General features: G+C 37.5%; 1 protein-coding gene across 2 annotated transcripts in view; it reads right to left on the bottom strand.

The window, feature by feature from the left end:
* Positions 1-22,547, bottom strand: part of TOX (thymocyte selection associated high mobility group box) — a 309,501-nt gene that overhangs the window by 181,985 nt on the left and 104,969 nt on the right. The window contains exon 1 of one of the 2 annotated variants that reach the window (XM_055349684.2): positions 17,021-21,058. The exons of the other annotated variant lie outside the window; for it this stretch is intronic. The gene's annotated coding sequence lies outside the window, so the exon portion shown is untranslated. Of the gene's footprint in view, positions 1-17,020; positions 21,059-22,547 lie in introns of those variants that run through there. 2 annotated transcript variants of the gene reach the window in all.

Here is a 22,547-nt window from a genome sequence, read left to right as displayed (position 1 = left end):
AATGTTCAACACCACTCAGACTGAAATCAATGGATTTCAAAGCAGCTCTCTGCCCCTGGTAATATGAAACAAAAATGAAACTTGTGACTTTAAAAATGGTTTCAAAGAAATGTGCTAGACAATACTCAGGCTTGTTGGCATTTCTTTATTTTGCGAAGGGGTCTTCTCTCTAGCAATGAATTCATCTTCCAAAAGCTCCCGTAACATGTTGATGTTACAAACACTTGTGGAGACAGCGTATCTTGGGGTGAAGGAGGGTTAATGCTCTTCCCGACTGTAATCAATGGGAGCAGCATGATTTACAGAATCTCCCCTGGCTGTCAGGCAGCCCGCGTTATCAGCGTGCTCATCTTGGCCTCGGCAGGGCTGACGCGTGGTGGAGACGCCGGAGCCCTCGTTACACTAGTTTTACCTGGCAGGCAGTGCTAGGTCTGCGCAAAGATAAAATGAAAAGTCCCTGGGCAACCTCAGGCTATCTGTCTCTGCTGCACATGCTGCTGGCTGTGACTTTGTAGTTTATGTAAAAATAGTTGTTTTCTGAAATGAAATGAAAGCAAGACGAAGGGGAATAAGCAGAGGCTGCAACTGAGAAAGTACTTAAAACACAGAGGTCTAAGTCTACAAGAATTCTAATGGGCGAGCTGCTTAGTGGTTAACTGACAGGAACCAGGCAGCCACGTGATCTTCCCCCCTTATGTCTTGGTCAGTCAAGGCACACAAATGCTTGCTGCACGTAGAAATACATCAATGATTTCAAAAATGGAAATAATAATGTACAGATTTTTTTTTTCCTTATATAGGCACAGGATGTCTGCTTCCTCCTATCCAGATATTTCCAAATGAACTTTTCTTTTAAAACCACATGCACATTTTAGGTGCCCAACATTATTTTTTGCTTTGGGCAGCCCAACTCCTTCTTTCTTCTGTATGGATTCATGGTCAGCTATACTCTGTCAACTTCTGAACTTACGTTAAAAATCTTTGGCACTAATTAGCCTTCTATAGAGAACAGCAGTAGTCTCCTCTCACGAAAAAAAATACACCATATCTTAATCAATCGTGCTTATGTAAGTTACAAAATCTTTCTGCTAAGGAAAAATTGCATTTTTAGAATTAAGCATTGCCTAACTTTTTTTGAAGCCAACTGTACAGAACTCTTGTCACTTAAACATTTTTCACATCAATTCTCTTCTTTACTTACAAATTAAAGTTTGAAGATGGAGATAAAAAAGGGGAAGAAATGATTTTTCTCTGTTGCTGTTCATTTGCTAACAATGTTGCATATTTAAGGTGTTTTAATTTTGTGAAATCCCAGCACTGGAGGTTAGGATGAGCTCTCCCTGGACACCCAAGTAAAGAAAAAAGTCAGAGAACAAAGGGAGTGAGAGAACATGGGACCCGTGTCCAGTAATGGCTCAGTCACTGGGCTCAGGGAAGGCCCAACATCTCTTTCTATAGGTGGCCTGAGAATTGGCTTGCCACCAAGACAGAGAACAGGAACTAAGCTGACAGATTGGAACCTGAACTGGGAAGAGTAACCGTCCTGTTCTGGGGATGGACAGAACAGTGAAGGGTTTCCTAGCAATGAGGACTCCAGAATCTCTACATAAGAGAGGTCTAGAGTCATTGTCTTCAAGCTACACTTTCATAGCAAATATACTGTTTTAATTAAGATTAGATTTAAGGTTAGATTTTATTTGGAAAGATGGGGGTGTATGGCCAAGGGATATTTATGGCTGGACCGTTTTCAAGAGGCTCACTGACATTGATGGATATTAATAAAGTTGATGCTGTAAAGTTTCACCAGGAATGGCAAAAGGATGAACCTGTCAAGTAAGCACAGGCTGTTCCAAAGCCTAGTCTAGGAATCATTGCGCCAGACTGGGAAAAGTCTTTCTCATCTACATGGTACAGGAACTGCAGAGATTTCTATGGAAAAATAATGAACACATTTAAGACAAGTTGAAATCAGAGTTTTCTTCTAAGAGAAAATGAAAACAGTAATAACACCCAGAGGTAAGACCTGATGGAGCTCTAGGATGAAATAACATTTCACTTCTACCATGCCTTTCAACTTTCCAGTCTCTGAATGAGATCAAGGGCAGGGAGGGAGGGAAAACCTGACTATTCCTTTAAAAGTAAGATCACAGACCTTTACTCTTGAGTCACTAGTTTTATCCTTTTATATGGATTGCATTCTCAGTTTACTGTAGAGGTTCTGGCAATTCCATCATCTTCCATGATGACCTAAGGGGAAAAGGCATCTTGCCATACCTTGTTCAGAATACAGAGAAAAGCATTCCCCAAATGGCTGGGTGGCCAGTTGCCATGGCAGCATAAAGACGTTGTGAATTGGTCTACCTGTGGGAAAAATTTCCAAAAATAGAACACAGTCTATTTTCACCTAGATCCACGACATATTCTTGCCAGTATTCATCAAGAGTTTCTAGAGACCTGAGCCAGGTCTAAAACAGCCAGAAAGTGCAAGAGTGGACAACTGGAAATAGCCTTCTTTCTTTGCCAGTCGTTCCGTGAAGACTCATATGAAATGACTGTTTGTCAGTAATGTATTGACTTTAGTCTAGAAAAGTCTGCATGGAGTGGTGTAGCAATGCCAGAGAGGAGACGGACTCAGAGAAATGATCACTGAGTGTTGTGAAGAGGAAAATATAGATGAATCCATTCAAACTTGCATAATGAGAATGACTAGAACACACACGTATTTCCATTAAGGAAAAAAAATCAGTAAGGTCATATATCCCTATTTAGATTATAGCTTTCAAAATGCCAAGTGTGTGTGTGTGTGTGTGTGTGTGCGCGCGCACGTGTGTGTATTTTTTTTTTTTTTTAAAGAAAGGACTAAATCTCTTTAGACCTGTCGGAAACTCCAAGTCCATGAGGTAGAAAGTTCTACTGTCCAGAATGCTAAATTTCTGTCCTGCATGACTGGTAATTTCCTAATGATACCCAATGGCAGAAGTTCTATGATAGAATTGTGTTATAAAGATAACAGGATACATATAAAGTAATGCCATAAAATTTTAAATATATATTAAATCAAACAGAACATGTAAAATATTTTCCTACTCTTTCAGAGATGGCCTGAAACTTGGTTGTTTCAAAGAAAGCTGTTGGCCCATCTCCCCACTTCACCTGACTCCCATTCCCACACAGGCAACCCAACACATTCAAGGTCATGTCGGAACAGCTAACCTGACAGGGTGGAATGCGGCCTACTGCTCTGAAGACTCGAAATGCTGACGGCACCCTATTAGCTTTCTGTTCACTTCAGTCAACTTCCTTCTCATGGTCTATCCTCTTCCATATCGTGATGCCTTCCTTCCATGTATCATCCATCTTACATCATTGTGTATATCACACTAAGTGTCAATAAAGTATTCACACAGCAGTCTGCCCTATTAGACTATGAGCTCATCAGTGTCAATGAACATGTCCTTATTTCTGTATATGTAACAAGCAAAGCTTATTTAAAATTTTTACTTTTCATCAGCAATATCACCACCACCAATATCTTCTGCCACTAACTTTATTTAAATCTCACTTGAGGAATAATTGCTATAATGGAGATAAAGGTCTCAGAGTATAGCATTTATTACAAATCCCAATTTAGCCCCTAATGTGATTTGGTTTTTTTGTTTTGTATTTCATAAGCTAAATACCAACAAGTAGCTCCTTTACTTCCCAAAGATGAAACTTCTATTTCAGTTTCCCAAAGACAAAACCATTTTCTGAATTTCTGCTTAGGAATCCCAAATTTCTTTTGATTTTATTCTTAAGAGAGCAAACTGCAAACACTCAATGAACTACAATGCCCTAAAAAGCAAAACAGAGATTGCAAAATGACAATCATCTTGTTTCATTTTCATGTCACCATGAATGTTACTTATTATTTATATCAAATTGAGCTAATGCATGGAGCACACAGGCACTGTTTATCAAGATCTCTCTACCCCTCTGGATAACACAGACAACTGAAAAAGCATGATTTGAACAATAAAGTGAGAAATACACACAAAAGTGATTACCTCCAAAATGGAAAAATAAATGTGTTTATTTTGTGTTATAAAAATATGAACTGGGGGAGAGAAATCAGATCCATCCCTTCATATGCTGGTCATCTTTTCCATCATGAAAAATATACTTTAGCATTTTGTACCTCAGTGACTGATGTACTTGCTTGAATGAATCCTTACCAACAGGTAAAATATCATTTCGATTACTTTGTGCCATTTCAAAACCGAGGTGACTCACTCAGTAACGAGATAGAGTAAAAAGCAGTTGTTTTTAGTGGGTTTTTCCTGGGGCTGGGAATCATTTTAATTTACTTGTCCCAGATGCCACATTTCATCTAGTTGGTATTCCCTCCATTTCCAGGCCTGCTCTCCCCTTACTCAATAAATATGGAAATCTATTCTTCGTCCAGTTTGAACATTGTAATTTTTATAGCAGTTTTACTCTTTCTGACAAGCATATTTCCACTCTCCTTTTAGTCCTGGAGAATGTGAAGAAACACACTCTTCCCTGAAAATGCTTTGCATGTATGAAACATATTTCAGAGTTCAAACTTTCTATACATGTATTGTTTAATTAGTCCCCACAAGGAAGACTTCACAATGTTTTCCCCACACTAGGAAGCAAAGCAGAGACTGAGACCATGAAGTGACTAGGGCAGACATGGCTGGGTCCAGATACAATTTCTAAGTCCAATTTTAAGGGTCTTCTCTTCCTAAAGTCTCATTGCAGAGAAGCATCAAACCCCTATCTCAGAATCATCAAGGTTCCAATCCTGCACACAGATTAGATTACAATCACTTGCCTTTCTTTTAAGTCCTTTCTGGAAAAAGGCTGGTTCTAATGAGGCAAGCAAATAAGTAACCAAGTAATTTAATAATGAATGAAAAAATAAATGAGGCCAATGCCCCTTTCCTGTAACTTTATCTTTTTCTTTGTGTCCCTTAATGAGGCAATACCTTTTCCTGTACCTTTATGTTGTTTTGATAGTTTTGGTACTTTTTGTACTAAATTATATCAGTGAGCCCTACTTAGGGAAAAATATGCTATGAAAAATATTTATAGACAAATGCTTTTTATAGGCAATTTCTAGCCACATTTATGCCCATTAGAAAACTATTCTTCATTTAATTAAAACAGCAACAATGCAATAGTCACACCAGTTTCCTTTGAAAAGACCATGATCCTTGAGTTTCCATCGATGATGTCACTGGGTTTTCTGGAATTAGCTAGGGGTGTAGCCAGTTATGCAATGATTGCCAAGACAGTCCCCATTTCAGCCTCCTCTATTGGAGACCTTCCTCTAGAGGTTTGTTTCAGACTCGCATAGCTGTTGTGGTTGATTTCCTACCAAAGTATTTTTAGAAATGCACCACTCACTATATGACACTCACATGTTCAAACTAGTAACCAGAACCAGACTCACTAACCTCTCTGATAGCACACTCTGAAAGAGATCTCACAAAAAATACCAAGCTAAGGCTATCTCCAACACAAAACACACCTAAGGGAGACACTGCCTTTTCCTCCAAATACTCTCAGGTAGACATCAGAAAGCTGTAGCAGTCTATGAGGAAAGGTGAGTATTCACAAATAGATTTGATGACAACTAGAACAGGTGGGGGCTTACTGTGAAAGTTATCATGAAGATGTGAGCAATTTAGCAGAAATAAGCAAGAGGAAAGCAAGACTGGAGACCAGTGGATGAAGACTTAGGCCAGTAGTTGAGTTGAACAAACTTTGAAACTATTTACGTGCACTTGCGTCTAGGAACTGCACATTTTGGTTCTGTGGCCCTATGACTTTGATTAGTCTTTGGCTTCTGAAACCTTTTCCTAGGCCTCAAGGCTTCAGAGTCATAGATTCCCACCCTGTGCAAGTGGAACAACTATATTCATCAGCCTGCCAAGTGCGCCTGGATGGTCAGTGTCACTAAGTTATTCCTTTGTCCCATTCATGTATTGTGTTTGCAGATCACTATTTGACAAAATCTTGCTGGGCATGGAGCATATCTTAAATAAAGGTTCAGAGTCACAGCCAATGGATAATGAAACCAATATTCTCTTAATAACTTACTTTTGCCCCTCCATAAAGAATACATTTAAATTTATATATTATTTATAGTAGGATTATACATTTGGAAACCACTTTTTGTTTTTGTTTTGTTTTGTTTTTTTTGAGACGGAGTCTCCCTCTGTCGCCCAGGCTGCAGTGCAGTGGCGTGATCTTGGCTCACTGCAAGCTCCGCCTCCTGGGTTCACGCCATTCTCCTGCCTCAGCCTCCCGAGTAGCTGGGACTACAGGTGCCCGCCACCATGCCTGGCTAATTTTTTGTATTTTTAGTAGAGACGGGTTTTCACCATGTTAGCCAGGATGGTCTCGATCTCCTGACCTCGTGATCCGCCCGCCTCGGCCTGGAAACTGCTTTTTTAACCCATTAATAATTACATAAATGCTCAGACTTGCATATCAGATGTAATATTTTTCTCATGTTAATGTCAGATAATCAGTGGTGAGTATATGCATATTTAATATGAGAAAGAAGATTAGCCCTAATTAAAAAAATAATATGGTAGCCGGGTGTGGTGGCTCACGCCTGTAATCCCAGCACTTTGGGAGGCTGAGGTGGGTGGATCACTTGAGCTCAGGAGTTCGAGACCAGCCTGGCCAACATGGTGAAACCCCACCTCTACTAAAAATATGAAAATTAGCCAGGTGCGGTGGCATGCACCTGTGATACTAGCTACTCTGGAGGCTGAGACAGGAAAATCGCTTGAACCCAGGAGGCAGAGGTTGCAGTGAGCCAAGATCATGCCACTGCACTCCAGCCTAGGTGACAGAGCCAGACTCCATCTCAAAAGTATATATATATATATAAAATATATAAATGTATATATAATAAATTTATGTTATAAATTTATATATATAAATTTATGTTATAAATTTATATATATAAATTTATGTTATAAATTTATATATAATAAATTTATGTTATAAATTTATATATAAATTTATGTTATAAATTTAAATTTATGTTATAAATTTATATATAATAAATTTATGTTATAAATTTAAATTTATGTTATAAATTTAAATATAATAAATTTATGTTACAAATTTAAATATAATAAATTTATGTTATAAATTTATATATAATAAATTTATGTTATAAATTTATATATAATAAATTTATCTTATAAATTTATATAATATATTTTATATATATAAGAAATTTATATATGTATGGTAAGATTTGGAAAATGTTTTCTTAATCAGGAGCAGCCTAGAAGGTATATCTGGTCCACAAACAATTAGAAACAAAAGATAAATATTCACTGCCTACAAAGATTCTGCTAAATGAATAATTGATTCAGATAGTCTTCCTATTTTGAGTATGAAAGTCCAAAGGCTGAACTTAATCTCAAACAATAGGATAGGTATGAGTGCAAAACACTGAGTTTCCTAAACTCTGAATTTTTCCAAGAGAACACACTCCAAAATCACCAGTTACTAATTCATTTTATTAATTCAGTTCAATCTGTTACTTCCTAGAACTACCAAATGCTTTCTTTGGCATCATGTTTATAACCAAAATGTTTACTTTAAAATTAAAACATTTGTTTTACTGAAATGAGTTTCCAAAAGTAACTGAAAGTCCCAATAACTGGAAAGAAACTAAATGCAAATTGTTTTTTGGTTATAGTTTTTCGCACTTCTCCTTAGTAGCCAGACTAGTGCAAAGGAAGAAACAAAATATTTGTGCTTTTGAGATTATAGATATGATTGAGAAATAATTGACTTAAAGACAATACAAGTGGCCAGTTCATTAAAAAGGAACCTGATGAAAGAAATACAAAAACAAATGAAAGCTGAAATCTGTGATCTTTAGAATTTCAGTAAATCATTTCAGGAAAAAAAAAACAATAAATTAAAGCACTATGACCTGAAAAAGGAGGTTAAATCCCTGCATGGTATAGTAAGTCAAAGGAGAAAAAAAAAGAAACTAAGAAGTCGACAAAGTTTCTGAAAACTAAATACAAGGGTTGAAAGAGTTGTCAAGACTATTGTAGAAATACTGTAGGCCCTGAAACGAGGTGGGAGGTGTGGAACTGCTGGGGTCAGTGACTACTGAGGGCATATTTTTATATGAAATATGAAATATGAATTAAATGCATAGAGGTTTGATCACTTTGAGGTAGGATGCTGGTACAGAAGACAGATCCTTTCATGAGTTGCTATAGCAGAACTCTATGTGTGACAAAGACAGGCAGAGCAAACCACTGGAGGCAAAGCGTGCTTTTGGATGGAGTGGCACGGCGATCTCTATTTTTTAGGAAGAGGTATGGGGAGCTATCAAGTCAGATTCACAATGAGACTCTGGGGAATTTCTAGAGAAAATTAGGTTTATTAACTTGAATGAGTTTCTATCACATCATGAGTGGAAGAAGAGATAGCTAAGGTATTTCGTATGATCCACATAGGAATTTACATAGTAAACACAAGAGGGGCTGGTTTTGGTTTTTAAATTCAGATCTAAAACTTTAAATAATCTAAAATTATTTTTCACTGCAATTCTGCAAGCACAGAAATCAAGATGGGAGGACCAAGATAAATTAGGACACTGGATATTTAGTCAAAATGCTAGTAGTAATATGCGTTATTTTAAAAAATATAATTAGGTACCCTTTTAAAATACATCATGTCTTCTTAGGGGTAGAATTTGATCTAAAGAAATCTACTACGTACAGGGTAAAAGAGGAGGAAATCCTTTGGAGGAAATAAAAAGAATAGATGTGTATATTCAGTTCTTACAGATAATAGCTGAGGGGGTTATAAAATAAAGCTTAATCAAATTGATTGGCAGCAAGGGAGAAGTGATATTGAAGAGAAAGTGATAAGAAAGGAAAATTGTGGCTATGGTTATACACTCTAAAAATAATAATTATAGTGAAGACACTATGGGAATACCCAGTATATATAAAGGAGGTGCTAGAGGCTAGATGAATATTATTTAAAGTTCATTGGGAAAAAAATGAGCTGGATGCTATAGAAAAATGCAATTAGTTATTGTCCTAGCTGACAGATTTATAATTGACCCCCAAATTTTCATTATACTCATCTTTGAAATCAACTGAATAGTATAATTGTCTTGTTTATTCAGGCTCAGTTTGGCTTGAAAATCTTTTAATTTCACTACCAGTATGTATAATTAACTTGACTCAAATCATTTAGTATTATTGTTACTCAGTAGGTAACCTGCTCCAGGTCAGTGCTGCCATGAATCTTTTAGTATAGCCATAAAGAAAAATTGAGAATTGAAAACTTCTGTAATGTTTGCTATTTGTACAGCAATACTATATCAGTGATCAAAAATATACACGCATACACATTAAAGAGATCAAACCCACTGCAAATGAATCTTCTGTCACATATCATGACTCTCATAATAAAAATCCAGGACATTAAAGAAAATAAAGAAACAGTTCAAGAATTAAATTTAAGCCAGGCAATTCAGTTATGAAATTTAAAGGTGCTTTCTTATCTCAATTGTATCTCTGATTTACTATCTTCCCACTATTCTATCTAGTGTCTCCAACTAGAAATAATATGGACTCATAAAAGAATTATGATAGCAAGCTTAGAACAATTGGTAATTATAGTAGTCTTTGCACAGTAGAAATCTCTATAATAGTCTCTCAAGCAGAAGTAAGTCTGCTAAAAACCTACAAGAACTAAGATTACTCTGTCTCCATTTACTCACTGCCAATGTGGCAGGAAGAACTTTTCTCAGGTTAGCTGGGTTTAGACGGATAATCAAGGTTATGGTTTTTCAGATATAGATTATGATGCTGACACATCAAAGAGGTGACAATAGCCACCTCACAATTGTTGTCATCTGTCCTCTTCTAATTTTCTCCCAATAATTTTGCTGACTTATGTGGCGTTAAGTATTTGTGGTTCAATCTCCCTTACTTCTGCCTAACACATACCTCCCACTCACACCCTAAAAAATTCACTCAGAAACAGGCAAATATCTCATGATGGGAAAAGTGATTCTAGCAACTCACAGCAATCAGTCACCAGTTTTGAGGGGATGTGAACTGAGAAGACTGAGGATAATTGAGTACATGGTATTTTGTGTCTTACTCAGTTATGTAAGCACACAGGGATGCTAACAAGTTGCAACTGTGAGTTTCAAAAACCATCCTGAGTTTGAAGATAGAGAAGATAAGGACCTCTAGAGTTAAGGATGCATTCGTGGAACAAAATGCAAAAAGATTTTAAAAATACTATTATTTTGGGTAACTTTGGTCTGCTCTTGTTGAAATTTTTATCATATTCAAGAAGTAAGAAATAACTATAAGGTCAATCAGATGACAAAATGATAGTTGCACTGTAAGTTGCAAAACAAAGAAAAAAACAAATCAAAAGAGACCAGAAAAAATAAGTAATAAAATAGTCATAGGAGAAATGTCTTATAAATAACTGGGCTGTGACCTCTTTCCCTTTATCAGTAAAAGTATCTCTCTATTGTCAAGGAGACAATGGCACAATTTAAAATACAGTAGTACTTTTTTTTTTTTTTTTTTTTGAGACGGAGTTTCACTCTTGTTGCCCAGGCTGGGGTGCAACGGCACAATCTCGACTCACTGCAACCTCCGCCTCCCAAATTCAGGTAATTCTCCTGCTGTCAGCCTCCCCAGTAGCTGGGATTACAGGCGCCTGCCACCATGCTGGCTAATTTCGTAGTTTTAGTAGAGACGGGGTTTCACCATGTTGGTAAGGCTGGTTTTAAACTCCTGACCTAGCGTGATCTGCCCACCTCGGCCTCCCAAAGTGCTGGGATTACAGGTGTGAGCCACCACGGCTGGCAGGAAATACTTTTCTTTTAAAAAAAATGCAGACATAGGGCCGGGCACAGTGGCTCACGCTTGTAATCCCAGCACTTTGGGAGGCCGAGGAGGGCGGATCACGAGGTCAGGAGATCGAGACCATCCTGGCTAACACGGTGAAACCCCGTCTCTACTAGAGATACAAAAAATTAGCGGAGCGTGGTGGCAGGTGCCTGTAGTCTCAGCTACTCGGGAGGCTGAGGCAGGAGAATGGCGTGAACCCAGGAGGCGGAGCTTGCAGTGAGCCGAGATCGCTCCACTGCACTCCAGCCTGGGCAACATAGCAAGACTCCGTCTCAAAAAAAAACAAAAACAAACAAACCAACAAAAAAAAGCAGGCATATAAAATGAACAACATTGTAAAAGACCTTCTAACCATTTAGCATGTATATGTCACTAGGTAAAAAATAGTTATAATGATTTTTCTTTTATTTTATAAGTAAAAGGCATACATGGTCAATAAGACAAATATCATGAAATAATATTTCTGATAGGGAATAAATTAGTCATTAACGTTAAAGCAGTTTAGTTACAGAATGAATGCACTACAGTTCAAGTCAACTAGAGCCATTTCTTGATGTTCTTAAATTGTTGGAAATGGTGCCTCAGGTGAAACACAAGGGGTATATAGATGCTTATAAATGCTGGTGAAGGGAATTCCATTTCTTTACATTGAAGCCTGTGTTATATTGAAACCTGTATTTCAATATGTTTTTATATTTTTAACTTGAGGCCTCTGAGCCAATTTCATTTTGATAAAACTGACCTTTGGTTTCATCTTCTTCTAAAAGTAAAAAGCTTTGATTCATTTTAAATAGACAAAAGTCAGACCAAACTTCAAAATATTTTTACACATTGACCCTTTTTCATGAAACTTGTTATACTGTTAGTTACTGGGTAATAAAAAGTATTTCAATATTTTTTAAGCAGAACAACTTGCACAGTATTATTTTCAATGCCTTTTTTCTATTTAGTTACTTATGTATGAGTTATATTCATTGAAATGTTTTTTTTTCAGGTCCGATTCAAGAAAATATTGTGTTACTATGACTTGTCAGCTGTTACAGTTTATTACACACTGCATCCTCCATTCTCACCTGATCCTGGCCTATTCCCAGAAATCTATTAGCAATGGGATTTTAATGAGTGACATAAGGAAGAGGGTGATACAGTTTTTATGGAAGTTCAGGATTCACGAGGATTTTGGAAAAGCACAACACAAGACTTTTTTTCAACAGTGAAAGACGGGGGGAAAAGGAATGAATAAAATGTTCAGATTTTCGGATGTTAAATGATTGAAACAGTTTCTATTTAAATGCAAATTTGACTTTTTAAAAGATGGGACTACCAGTAACTGCACCCTAAATGGTAAAATGAAAATCAATTTGAAATATGGGATGAATAAAGTATATGTGGACTTTCTGGGAATCATTTTTTATTATGAAAACCTTGATGTATTTTCCTTTGCTCAATCCATCTTAGACTTTGGACAGCTATGTCTGGGATGAAATGCAAACATTTTTTAATTTGTTTAAGCACAAACATGGTCAGCTCGCTAGAAGCTTCCCTATTTGTTCAAGTCAGATTTCACAAAATAATGATCAACAGTATGATGTATGTAAAATACAAGACCAAAAAGTAAGAGTTTACCTGCAGCATTATAATGACCAATATTCACTATGTGTTTTTTATGATGTTGGGGAAATCACTTTTAAGAAATGGAAATCACTACATTTTATTGATTCAAGAGCAGAATCTTCAGACATAAGTCAGCAGAGTTGACACTTTCAAATACATAAAATGTGACATCTGCTCTTACAAATGCACTATACAGCCTGTAAATCATCAAAGAGAAAAACAGTTCAATGTCATTTCAGCCACTGTAAGCTATGGTTTATACAGCTGAGAGATAAAAATAGTCATACTGTCTCTGTGACATCTAAACCACTTTTCTATTGCAGTATTCCATGTTCTAATTTATCTTTGTGGTTGAACAACACACAATCAATTGTAAGCAACTAGTGTAGTTTGACTCCAGTCAGTAGCAATTTTCTATAGCTTTATCTTTTCCCCTACTGAGGTGACTTTTAGTAATATCCACAACACACTATCTCAATTTTTGTGGTTGGTTAGCTTTTAGCCATCATTCTAAGGTCTAACATATGCACTAATCCATACACAAAATTTACATTTAGTAAAGTACACATTAGTGATTGCATGCATTATAATAATTAGGGATCTTTATTCTACTGAAAAAAGGTTTTATTCGATTTAAATTAAGACTAGTAAGAACATAGCCTTTGTGTAGGATTCCAGCTTCCACCACTTATTAACTATAAAAATTCCAGCCAATTATTTAACCTCTGAGAGTCAGGTAACATATCTGGAAAATGGATGAAAAATCTGTCACACAGGGGCAGCTGTAAAGACTAAATGAGACAACATAACTACCTAATACAGTGCTTAGACATCTACACTAAACAACATAGTAAATAGTAACTATTATTAATCTTGGGTCATTTTTTATCATTGTTACTATAATAAAACATAATACTTTTTTGTGGCCCTAGTAATTAACAATGCTTGTTCGCACATCCCAGCACTGGAATCAATCCAACTTAGCAGTAGCCTATATCTGGAATATGTGTGATTATATTTTTATTTCATTTTTGCAAATAATGCTAGCATGTAAATATATTCAGAAATTTATTTTATGTAATTTAAACTTGAAAATATCATTTTTTTTTTTTTTTGAGACAGAGTCTCGCTCTGTCACCCATGCTAGAGTGCAGTGGCACGATCTTGGCTCACTGCAAGCTCTCCCTCCCGGGTTCACGCCATTATCCTGCCTCAGCCTCCCGAGTAGCTGGGACTACAGGTGCCCGCCACCAAGCCTGGCTAATTTTTTGTATTTTTAGTAGAGACGGGGTTTCACCGTGTTAACCAGGATGGTCTTCATCTCCTGAACTTGTGATCCACCCGCCTCGGCCTCCCAAAGTGTTGGGATTACAGGAGTGAGCCACTGCGCCCGGCCCTGAAAATATCATTATTGTAAGTAGTTTTTGAAAATGATTACAACAAGTATTACAACTAAAGTATCATTTGTTAAAATATACTAAATACTAAATAGATCTAAAAGGGAGGTCTATTCACTTTCTCTAAATTAGTAACTGCTGACAAATGGGATTCTATACACATAAAGAGGGATTTTACTTATCACATTGTTACATTTGTTAAAATAGTACCACATTAACAATTTTAAAGAGTAAGAGTTATCACCATAAAATTTAACAACATAGTTTTCTAGCAAAATTCACTACATGTACAACCATTAATCACCAAAAATTTAACTTTATTTTTTTTAATGAGCATGAAACAATAAGGAAAGACCTGCTAATCAAGTTGGTTTCTAGAATGATAGATTTGTTCATTGACAAACTTCTTGGAACTGAAACACAGTGTCTTTTATTTTTCTCCACTCTACTGCAGTGAAGCTGAAAGCCTAGTCTCCTGGTATCCACCAGCCCCTTGGCTGAAGCTGAAAGAGAACTGCTGTCCTGGCTGGATTTAAAGCCATTAGTTTAGCAGTTCTGATGCATTTTCTTTCTCAAATCTTTTTATTAGTAGAGCAGCATGCTCCAGGGTCTGTACTTGTCAGATCATTTTACGCACAGCCCTTGGCTGCTGTCCATGCCTCAGTTTCCCAGATGTGCACATAGGATCATGTACAGCACTCCCTGCCACATGCTCTTGCTTAAGGATAGGTTTTATATAGATGTCCGATCTTCTAATGTTCAAATAAGAGATGCAATGTACTTCACTTTCACTTGTCAGAAAACAAATATTCTCTGAACATTTATGTTTTAGATTCATTGTGTCTGTGCCTTTATTTAGTAAGAGAAGATGTTTTACATACGACTCCTAAGCCTGTGGTCTTTGCACACATACACAGGAAGATACACTGTAAGGTTCTTAACAAAGAACAAAAGAAAAACAGTTTCAGAAAAACTGGGATGCTGTTTCACTAAGGCACTGGGTTCTGCCACTGGCTTTTACAGTAATGCTATGCCTTGATAGGTTTATTTTCTCGCTTGGAAAAGTAGCTGCTGTGCTATTGTGATGGATGTTTGCACTGGGGAAGGAAGAGGAGGAGGAGGAGAGGTAGGAGAAGAGAAAGTTGTAATTAGGTACATGTTTATGTTTCTGATCTGTTTCAATCCTGTAATTCTACCACCACGGTCAAGGACTACTGGATCACAATTTTATCAAGGACAGAAGTGCAGTCTTTTCTAATCTTTATGTTTCTCACAAAGGACCTAATATATATCTAATCCTCTAGGAACTTTTATTAAATATTAGTAATACTGACAGCAATACCAGCAACTTTCTTTAAAGATAATATCTAACTTTGGCCTTAGGTACACCACTGGCCTTTGCTTCTTGAGGTACTAACATTAAAGAGCTAATTGTAACCATTTAACCAACATTTAGAAAATAAATGGGATCTTTTTGTGCACAGACATCCAGACCAAAAAATGACTCCTGGAGAAAAGTTAAGCCGATTTTGATGTAGGTCTCTTCTAATGTTCAAGTTCCAGTTCCTCCCAGAAGCATCCTAACTCTAGAATGGAAGGATTTCCTTCTTTTCTTAACTTCCATAAAGAATAATGCTGAATGGAGGCATACACTTCGTACACACTTGTTGATGGATTGAATCCTGTTGAAATTGGGCAATAAAATCCTTGTCTGCAAAGTTTAAGAGAAGCTAGAAGTTCCTTGGCATATCATCTGTGCCTAACAATAGTGGATTTCCAGGACTTTTTCCTTTTCCCAGTGCCCACAAAGCAAGCTGTTACTTCTCCACAGCTCTCAGAGCTGTCGGTGTCACCACAGCTCTGCTGGAAAATAAGGGGCTGTCATCTTTTTTTTTTTTCTTCAGTTATGCAAACTTTCTTTTTACTATACTCTATGTCATTTGACATAGTTTAATGAAATTCTTCTTTCTGGAAAAATTAATTTAACTCTCTGGGAATATGTCTAAAATTGGCAGGTAAAAAATGAGAAATGGCACTGCTAAGCAGCAGTTTGTGGACTTTGAAGTGTCCAGGGGAAGGCAATGTGTGTAACTTTCACTAGTTACTGGAGTTTAAGAACAGTATATCTAACTGTAAATCAAAGGCCTATTTTCAGAAAAAAATATGAAGGGATCCACAACATTCAGCTCAGGATGGAAATCAATGAAGACATTTTGAATCATGGTATCTGAGTAACTTGTTTACTACCAAATCACAATTTCAGTAAGAAGGAAATCTATTGTTGAATCAACAATGGAGCCGTTTCCAATCCTTTCTGGAGTAATGTTGAGGGGGAAATAAAAAAAATACATAGGTAAATAAATAAAAGTAGTGTTTGGCACTTTTAGGTAAATATTATGAATGATTCTGTCCACGAAATTATATCATATGCTGGTGTTATTTAAATATTCTCTAGAGATATTAAACTACACAGGTAATATTAATTCTTACAACTTCCATCAACATGGGACAGTCAACTTTGGGGAAGTTTGTCTAAGAGCCAGAAGGTAACCAATGATGGCACTGATAACCTGATTGAGGAATAGATTTCTTTCTTAAGAAGACCTTAGTTACTTTCAAATTTAACATGAATATTTTTCCATGTACGTATCTTTGACCTGTTTCACCTCTGTTACATTTAAATTTGAAGTCATGATAGTTTTGACATTCAAAATGAACTATGCTACACATTCTTTTCATTTTTGTAGATTAAAATTATTTTCTTCTACTCATCAGTTTCTTTCATCAAATGAAAACAGTTTTTCTTGGAATGATTGCCATTTCCCTCAGGTCAGTTGGTAAAAGACTGCCCAAATGATCTGTGTGTTTGCTTGGATGACAGGACTAAGCTATATCCAGATTTACAAGTTATCTTAATTATCCACATTTTGAGGCTAATTTAGTAGTAGAATAAAATATCTTGAAGAAATTGTACAGCTTTAAATCACTGCTTGTATGACAAGATTATTAATGGATAAAGAATAAATAAGAAACAGTGGGAGTTCCATCGTATGTACTTACCTTTCAATGAAGGGGAAGCAATCTACGCTCACTCAAACCGAGCCCTGTGGGAAGGTCTGCTGGGCTGCTCACTTGCTGTTGTCTGCCAGGCCTTCTCCAAGCCTGGAAAGGACCGGAGGTCCACGTGGCAGGCCACACAGAGACTGCTAAGCCATCACCTGAGAGTGGGTCTTTCCGCACAGAAGCTCACCTCCCCCCATGACTCCCCCCATGAGTCATTGGTCTGGAAATCACATGAGACATAATGACCAGTCATACGTCCTGCAGGGTTCAATGGGGGTGACACTTTTCCCAGAGAAGTCTCAATGTTGCGGCCTCCTCAATGGCTGCTGGATTTCTCATGGTGGCTGTCTGTGGCATTTTCCATCAGAAAACCCACTGGCAAATCTTCCTGTCAGGCTATAAAGGTAACCTCAGAGATGGCCACCAGTAAGCTAATTTCTTAGCAGAATTTGGCACATTACAAATCAGCAGTTACCCTTGATTTAAAGCTATAAACCAATTTTTTCGATAGGGAGCCTGAAGACAGGGAGCTGTGGGACCAGGTAGATTTCAATAGATATGATACTGCAGTTCTTTCTTTTGGTTTAAATTCCCTCCATCCATCAAGTGCTTTATCTGTCCCCTCATTCCTTCTTTCCCTCCCTCTTTCCATTTTTCCTTCCTTTCTTCCTTTCCTGTTTCCTTCCTTCTCTTCCTCCCTCCCTTTCTTTTTCCATCCTACTTTCTTCTCTCCCTTCTCCTTCTTTCCTTTCTACTTTTTTCCCTTTATTCCTTCATCTCTCCTTTCTTTATTCTTTTTTTTTCTTCTCTTCCCCCCCTTTCTCCTTTCTTTCTTGATGAGTACAAGCCTCCCGGGAGCACAGCTCTCATCTTCCATTGTATGCCCTCCTTGGCCCTTCAGTCTCCTCTCTTTCCTTCTTTCCTTCCTTCCTTCCTTTCCTTCCCTCCTTTCTTTCTCTCTCTTTCTCTCTTTCTTTTGACAGAGTCTCACTCTGTCACCCAGGCTGGAGTGCAGTGGTGCCATCTCGGCTCACTGCAACCTCCACCTCCCGGGTTCAAGAGTTTCTCCTGCCTCAGCCTCCCGAGTAGCTGGGACTACAGAAGTGTGCCTCCACACCTGGCTAATTTTTGTCTTTTTAGTAGAGACAGGGTTTTACCATGTTGGCCAGGCTGGTCTCGAACTCCTGACCTCAAGTGATAAGCTCACCACGACTCCCAAAATGCTGAGATTACAGGCTTGAGCCACCACGCCCGGCCATCCTCTCCTTTCCACCCTGTTTCTCTCTTCCACATTCTATGTTTTATTTTTCCCTTTGAGGTACTTCTCTTTTTGTTTCCTTTCTTTCTACCACAAGCTCAGCCCACCTGCTCAAAGTAATCCAATAAAAAGTTAGTAACTCCTAGTTTTGCACTTTGTGCTACCATTTAATCTCATTTGCAGCATTGCACCAGCAAAGGGAGATGTGAAACTAACAAGAGATATGTAAATAAAAATGTATTAAGAAATCTGGCCAGCTGGAAGTAACCTGAAATCCAGTTTTGAAATAAACATGGAAGGAGAATAGAATGTCTTATTTAAATTTGGAGTTTTAGTTTGGTTTGAAAGACTGGGGCACTATAGAGTTTCTATCAAAATTATCACTCTTGACTTTAAGATGATCTTCAAAGTTTATATCTAAGATACCAAATAGTGTAGAATTCACGAGTATAGGTTCCTACCTCTTCTGCAACCAGATGTTAAATATTGGGCCAGATACTTAAAATCTGAAAGCCTGATTTTTTCATGAATAAAATGAGGATACAAAGCATACTTAATCTTAGATCGCTGAAAATATTAAATGATACAGTGTGAGTAAAATGCTTATAAGTTACCTAACAAGTAGTTCATATTAGCAATTATTATGACTATTACTATTATTACTATATTTTTAGAAAAACCATTATGAAAGAATTTAAAAATTCAGAGAGCTGAAGTATTTATGTGTGAGTGCTGACAAGATCATATTAGAATATTGCATATGATTTTAAGAGTGACGAGGCCAACGAAAATTGAAATGCAAAATGGCAAAGGTCTTATTTAGTTACCTCTCTGCCTGCCATAATCATGCTGGATTCCGCTCCAGTGCAATGGGTTTTGATAGGATTGTGACCCTAGATGTATCACCTGATCATTGTATGAGATTATAAAAGCCATTTAACCTTTCTGGGTCTCAGTCTTTACATCCCTTTGCAACAAAACTGGGATAATAATACCTACCACATAGTGTTATCATGAGGATCACTAGGATAATGAGTTTGACAATGCCTTCTAATGAGTTAAGTGCTATTATCCACCTTTTCTGCAATGAGAGAACACAAATATATTTCTCCTAGAGACACAACTCCTATTAAAAACAAATTGGAGTTAATTTAAAAGAGCAGCAGGGTTTTTGACAAAGCATCATTGTGTATGTCACCTCCATTAGCCTCTCTGATGTAGCTCAGGTTGCCCAGTATGTGTGCCTATCTGCATAGCTAAGTCACAATCATAACAGTTGGGATAGTAAGCAAGGCTGTTTCCCATCCTTGCTTTGGGAAATGAAATAAAGTCAGCACCTCTGGGAAAAGAAGTTTGCCTGGATAAAGAAAGAACTCATGGAAAAACCATGAGGTTAATTCCAGATATATTGTATTTTTAGATCCCTTTTCATTTGGCTCATGGAACATGTCGGAAATGACAATTACACATAATTTATCTAAAGAACATAAAGATACAGGTAGTAACTGGACATTGTTTAACAAAAGCCAAGGTAACAAAGAGACCGAGGATTAGTCTGCCACCAACGTGATTTCAATCCATCAAAACCTCTTTTTCTTGGAGGAAAATCCTATTTATTTCTACTCTATCTCCTAAGCACAATGAGCAGCTTTTCTGTGTGGAAGAATCCCTGCCCTCCAAGATGCAGCCCTACCCAGGAAAGGCTGCAGAAACCAGCATGCCAGGCTCACTCTCTAACCGAAAAGCTCTGGGAAGAAGAAAGAATTGTTTCCATTTCTATGTTTGTTTTTTGAGAGAGGCCTAAGCCTCCTGAACATGGCAGTCTCAGTTGCAAAACTCAGCAAGTGCTTTTTCAAGTGTCCAGCAATCTCTTTAGTAATATTGATATTTGTTCTTCCTATCTTTTTTTCAAATTAGGCTAACTTTGGCTGCAGGGTAAGTAACCTCTACCACTTACTGTCTGTAACTTTGATCAAGGTATTTAACCTCTCTCCTCTCTTCCTGTTAGTTTCCTAGTTTGTAAAATGGGAGTAATAGTAATAGTGATGATAATAATAATAATAACCACCTTTCTTCTGAGTTTAATGGAAGATGAGAAGTGCCTATCCTATTGCCTGGTACATTGTAATAGCCAACACATCTTAATGTCTCTCCTGCCTGCTTTTTCTTGCAAACCACTATTACTTGAAGTGCAACCCCAATGCCACATCATGGGGACAGAAATGCTACAGAGAGGAATTCATTAAAGGTCAAGACGAGGCTTGACACACAAGTTCAAGGGGACAGAAGCTCAGTTACAACATGGCCTGACCTGACCTTTTTATGTTCAAATCATTTCCGGGTCAGGCAAGACCACCCTGGAGTCATTGCATCCTCCTTCTCCCTGTCACCCTTGTATTGTCTCAAAAAAACGTGACCAGCCTTTTGTCTCTTTGATGTGGCTATAAGTAAAAATGCATAAATGACCTGGAATCCCACCTAAGGATTAGGAATTTAATGGTGATTTAAGCCAATCACCAATCTAATATTTGGAGATAAGGCAATTGGAGGACCTTTGATTATTAGTTTAGAACCACAGTCAGATGATATGTTTGTAGAAAGGATGGAGGAACTCAATAAATGGACATTTCAGCACTAAGTTTGAGGTGCACTGGGAATACCGCGAGGGGGTGTTGGGGAGCAACTGAACCAGAGAGGCCCAAGGGAGTGGAGAGTTTGGGAAATGTGACTTGAGACTTAGCCTGCCACGAGAGGGACCACAGAGAACCTGACCTGACCCCATGCTTTGTGCACAGCTGGCAGAAGCCTCAAGCCTAAACCCCATACCTCACATGAGATCACAATTTTTTTTCTTGAAAAAAGAAAATAATTAATACTCAATCTTAAAGCCAGAATCAGGATATTGTTTTGTCTCTAGAAAAGGCTTCTGGAATTATAACTAATGGTATAAAAACTAAGAAATAAGTTCACATTAATCCTCATAATTTTATCTTTAATTAATAAAATAGCACATTTTTTAGAAAATCACCTTTTTACAAACACCTCACTTTCTCTTTGACTTCAAAAGTGACAATTGCAGTGAGGTAAGAAGGGGACTCACCATCTTTCAACTTTACCAAGAAAGAAACTGAGACACAGACTAAAATGACAGCCCTAGTTTCTCAGCTGGCCAGCAGACACCTCCTGTTCCCAGACAGCGTACTCTTTCCCCACCCACATTTGTTCCCATAGGTTAAAAAAAAAAAAGCCCTAAAATAAACTGAGTCAGGAAACACTGGTGACAAATAAATCAAACTAGTGGTTAATGCCATGATATACAGTCTTTTTAATTATCCAGCAATTCTATTGCTGTCAGTGCTTGTGTTCACAACTATTCACTCATTTTTACCTATTCCTTCATAGAACTATTGAAGAGCAATGTTTTCTCAATTCTTGGATTTCCAGCAGGCCACTAGGTGAGACCACACTATCATAGAACTGCTCTTGTTTATCTGCATATTACACCCCCGGTTCCTGGACATTGCTTTCATCCTAGATTTCAGAGTCTGATACAACTGTTCAGCAACATCTTATTCTGGATGTTACTACATCTAGGCTGTCATCAATAATGTAACATATTCTAGCTATAAAAACATAAAGTATGAGGCTTCAGATTATCTTAAAGTTATTTGATAATTTAAAACTCTGTAGGCTTTAAGTTCCAACTATCAGATAGGCCTTTTTTTTTTTTTTGAGACGAAGTCTGCCTCTGTTGCCCAAGCTGGAGTGCAGTGGCGCGATCTCGGCTCACTACAACCTCCGCCTCCCAAGTTCAAACAATTCTCCTGCCTCAGCCTCCCAAGTAGCTGGAACTACAGCCACGAGCCACCATGCCCAGCTAATTTTTGTATTTTTAGTAGAGACAGGGTTGCACTACGTTGGCCAAGCAGGTCGTGAACTCCTGACCTCGTGATCCGCCCGCTTCGGCCTCCCAAAGTGCTGGGATTACAGGCGTCAGCCAGCGCGCCTGGCCATCAAATAGGTTTCTATGAGGCATCATTAATCATAGGCTAAGCATATTCTGCCCCAAATTTCCCCATCTGAACTCAATTGTGATAGAAACACTTTTATTTAATTCAATTCAGTTAAGTAGACTTAGCAAGAAAAATCAAGCCATGTTGTTTCCTTCTGTTTATTTTGGTTAGAAAATTAAGAAGCACTTTACAGAATAATCATGTCCCTCTTTTGAGGAGTAAGTATAACATTAAATAAAGCACCTTGCCAAAT

This window comes from Gorilla gorilla, chromosome 7 (genome assembly GCF_029281585.2).
Source record: "Gorilla gorilla gorilla isolate KB3781 chromosome 7, NHGRI_mGorGor1-v2.1_pri, whole genome shotgun sequence".
Classification (NCBI taxonomy): domain Eukaryota; kingdom Metazoa; phylum Chordata; class Mammalia; order Primates; family Hominidae; genus Gorilla; species Gorilla gorilla.
The sequence above is the reverse complement of the archived record's forward strand: the minus strand, read 5'-3'. Positions and strand labels throughout refer to the sequence as shown.